The sequence below is a fragment of the Ixodes scapularis genome, unplaced genomic scaffold (assembly GCF_016920785.2).
Source record: "Ixodes scapularis isolate PalLabHiFi unplaced genomic scaffold, ASM1692078v2 PGA_scaffold3__209_contigs__length_174095766, whole genome shotgun sequence".
NCBI lineage: Eukaryota > Metazoa > Arthropoda > Arachnida > Ixodida > Ixodidae > Ixodes > Ixodes scapularis.
Window position 1 is genome coordinate 95756504 of NW_024609868.1, and position 4768 is coordinate 95761271.

A 4768-nucleotide genomic window follows, 5' to 3' on the forward strand; every position below is an offset into this window, starting at 1 on the left:
AAGATGTAAAAACATTAAAATCTATATTGCGATCCCAGCGCGTCGCGAAAATTAGAATTTGCAAATTATTCCAAAACTCCAACTTTGGCCTAAATCGCGAAATATTGAGCCCGCGAAAAATAAATATTTTACAGTAGTTTTCTACCTTTCCTTTTTAGTAGTCGACTATTTAATATGGTAGTTAATGTCACTATATTAAAGTCACTATTCACATCACGTACAATGGTGAGTATACACGTTCAGTGAACTAACATTGTGCTAACAAAACCACGCCAAACGTATCTGTTCACAGCACCTGCTGAAGCTTTCCACCATCAGCAAATGTTGTGGTTGTAGTTCCCGAACCCCGTTTGTGATTGGTGTGCAAGGAACTGATTAGGTGTGTTCTTGATAGAAAAAAAGGAAACAATAACAAAAACTGGGCTGATTTATCAGTGCGATGCTCCGCAATTCAGTTGACAAACTAATCAAATGTTTTATTTAGGCGCTTCAGTGTACTTCATATCTGCTTGAAGTGAACTTCTAAAAAGGGAGCTTTTCAATATTTTGGTAGTTTAAGTCAAACTACCAAAGTACTGCAGTCAAAAGGTACTTAGAGTATAACACAACAGTATTTACGATGTTCAGGTATTTTAAGAGTATTCTGCACGTATTTTTGATTGCTCAATTTTTTTAGGGTTGGAGTATATTTTGCATGAATTAAATAAATATTTCAAGGAATATATGTGAAAGGTATTTTGTGCCTATTAATTTAGTATATACGTATTTCAAAACGCATGAAGAGAACTTCAAATGTAGTTGAAGTAAAGGTATTTCAAAATGATTCTTAGAAGTATATTTAAGTACTAAGTAATAAAAAAAAAGTTTATAGTTTCGGTCTATTTTTCGTGTACTTACAATTATGAACTGTATTTCGAATACACTAAAATTAGAATGTGGTATATTTCAAACGTATTAGTTTTCGCTAAGGGATTACACACAAGTATAGAGCTCCAGAAAAATGCGTACAAAAATTACTGCGACTGGGCTCTGTCGCCTCCGGTACACGTAATCTTCATTTGCAACAGGAGTGACGGACGGCAGCGGGCGAAGCTTAAAAACGAAGAACGTTTATTTGATGTTCCTGAAATCGCGACGAAGTACAGGCGGCAACGCTGACAACACGCACCAGCGCGGACACCGCCGAGCACTCGGCCCCACACATGCCGAGCGACCGACATTTCAAAATGCAGTCAGCGGCATCCAAAGAAAACGTGTTGTTGACGTCAAAATAAAAGCAGTTATTTTGACGTCCGTGACGACAATGGCCACGCCCCCTGGACACCAAATCGGTGCTGAAAATACGCAGCCTTTGCTCACACCGACAGCAACCGCTGCCCTGGTGGTTCATCTACTTGCTTGTTCACGATGGCCGCCGTGGTACCCCACCCTTAATAGCCTCAAATAGGCATATAAATACACAGGGTTTATATACAAACAAGTTCATTGACTTGCATAATTACTTTCTGAAGCACATCATTACTATAAATGTGACATAACAAAGTGTGTTTCAATATTAATCGATAACTACGTATTTTTTAACGATAGTATACCAGTACAGCGCATGACTGATACCTACTTCAATTTCAACACCGAGTTGTCCACTCCTCGCCAAGAGGCGGCACCACTTCCGTGTCTCTCGCCAATTACATGTATTTTTGGTTCAGTTTCCTGTATTAGGCTGAACGGTAGTTATTAGTTACACAACTATTCGCCTATCTGCTCCCCAAACAACCAAGAGATATTGAGAGGCCGCAAATCATTTATAAGGAGAACACATTCTGCTCCGCTCATTTACACTAGTCAGCCCGCCTACAGCGCCAAGTCTCCCTCTAGCGGAATGGAGACCCCGCGTCCGAGGTAACGCACGCGCGTCGCGCTGCCTACGCTGTCGAGCGTCGTGCTGCGCCAAAGAAGGGGATGCCGCCGACAAACCGAGATACCTGATTCGACCGGACAGCAAAGACAGCTGTTTCCACTGTGGTTTCCACGACGATACATGGCGGCAGCCAACCAATAGGCCACTTTCAAAAATTCTTCCGTTAACACTGCGGGTGTTGCACGTTGGAAAACCAATTGGCCGCGGAGGGGAGTGGCATAGTTTCTGTTTCGAACAGACAGGCGATGTCTGTACTCCTGTAGCCAAGTACGCGAACTTGCAAGCCTGCATAATTTTTATTTGCGCGCATGCAAAAGTGCTTGCACGACAGAGGCACCAGCAGGGACGTTGCAAACAATCGCTCTACATTTGCATACCTTTGCCAAAAATCCGGCACATCGGGAACCACAAAAATAGTGTCAAGTGTTTTTTTTTTTACGGTATTTCTCGGCAACTCTTACAGTATTGTAAATTTGTAGGAAGTCGAAGCAATGAAAACGCAAGCAGCGTTTTCCGTCACGACACAACGATCATGACAAAATCTGGAACAGAAACCAAAACTATGTGGCCAGCTGGTACCCAGAATTCATTTCGCGCCACCGTGCCAACAGGGGCGCTGCGATTCGGGAAAAAAGCTATTCGGTGATGGACTAACCCGAGGCTGCCGCGTGCCCAGACGTTCCAACTATGCGAAGCCTGTCGGCGCCAAGGTCGTTGTATATTTGTGGAGTCAAGTCTATTGTTCTATAGTCGTTTTCAGCAAAAGAAAAATAGAGTTTGGCGCATTGTTCATTCGCCGCGCAAAGTACAAACTGTCACAAAAAAAAAAAAAATTACATGTCTTCTTTTTGTTTTTACCGCAAAAATAAACGGCATCGCCGAACGCTCATTCTCCGCCACGAGGTAGCGCTAGAAGTCACAACCAGGTGCCAAAGTTTCAGCCCGATCCGATACCTTATTCAAAAGCTATAAGTGATTTTCTGAATATTTCAATGCGAAAATGGCGGCCGATAGAATATTCGAATACAGGGGGCTCTATGGGGACCAGAAACTGAAAACAGGCAAAGTTGGGCTCAATTTTGCTATTGAAATTTTCAGAAAATCGCTTATAACTTTTGAATAAGGTGTCGAATCGGGCTGAACCTTTGGCATCTGGTTGTGACTTCTAGCACTATACCTTCGGATGGAGAATAAGCGTTCGGCGATGCCTAGCTTTTTTTTTTTTTTTTTTTGTGGTAAAAATAAAATAAAAAATAAAAAAAAACTGTAAACTTTTTTCGTGCCACCCTGTAGTTCTTATAAGATTTTGTTGTCAGTGTAACAAGCGGTCAGTGCCGTAGCAACTTGTTTTACTTGTTTTTGAGGGGGGGGAGGGAGGGGCAAACCAGACCCCCCCCCCCCCCCCCCCCCCAGGACCGGGGGCCGGTGCCCTTAGTATCCCTTGGGCGCCGCCAGACTGTTTGCCCTGCCCAGTGGCGGCTTCAGGGGGGGGGGGGGGGGGGGGCGAAACACATACCTTGCTCCACACTCTGAGAACAGGGGAGACAAGCGCCCCCCTTGCCCCCCTCCCCCGATTGGTACGCCCATGCAAGCGGTGCTTTTGTCGTTTGAAGCGTGTACGTCTTGATAACAAAAGCACATATCTAAAGTAAAAAAAAAACACCTATATATAAATATCTTAAATCTGTACATAAAGGGAGAAATTATGAATGATCCGCGAGAAGCCGGGCTTCTTTTACTACGGTCCGAGACGGGAGAACGAGTATGGTAAGGTACGTACTAAGGTGTACGCTTGGGAGAAGAGCGTGTTGGTTTTGGTCATGGACGAAGAAAGAATAAAACAATTAAAACAGGGACAACACAACCACATCTTTCAACTAGCAACAGACGAGTAAACTTTCAAACAGCGAGCAGCCGACTATACCCAGTAGGAGTAGGGAAAGAAGGGGGAGAGAAGGAAAGGAAAGGAAAGAAAAGAAACGCGAAGTGCAAGTCAGGGTGGTAGGGTTATCTCGGATTTTAAAAATTCAACCTCAGTTTTCGTCAGCAGGAGGGAAGGGTTAGACACGTTGTTTTTTGCTGTGGTCATCGCGAATGATTCTATGATTTCCCTGCCGAACCTGCTGTCATGTCCCCCCAGGATTTTTGTGTCATCCCCTCTTTGATGACACAAAAATCCTGGGGGGACATGACAGCAGATTCGGCAGGGAAATCATAGAATCATTCGCGATGACCACAGCAAAAAACAACGTGTCTAACCCTTCCCTCCTGCTGACGAAAACTGAGGTTGAATTTTTAAAATCCGAGATAACCCTACCACCCTGACTTGCACTTCGCGTTTCTTTTCTTTCCTTTCCTTTCCTTCTCTCCCCCTTCTTTCCCTACTCCTACTGGGTATAGTCGGCTGCTCGCTGTTTGAAAGTTTACTCGTCTGTTGCTAGTTGAAAGATGTGGTTGTGTTGTCCCTGTTTTAATTGTTTTATTCTTTCTTCGTCCATAAGGTGTACGTTTGCCGAAGGAATGGAAAATCAAACAAACAGAAACGGCGCGGAAAAAAAAACAAAAAAAGGAGCACAATGGATCGATGGAACATTAGCATGTTGTCTAGACAATTGCCAGCTGGGCCGTTATCGAAGGTGTCTAGCATTACGGTCTCCATAGTAACCTGAGGCGTAGGAAAAAAATAAAAAATAAAAAAGGACAGTACATGAAGTCTCTACTATAGAGCCTTCGTTGTACTGTCTGTTTTATTTTGTTTTTCCTACCTCTCAGGGTTACTATGGATATAATTCACCAGCTCGCCTGTGTTTTTTTACCTTTCTTCACTTAGCATTACGGTCGTCGTCTTTA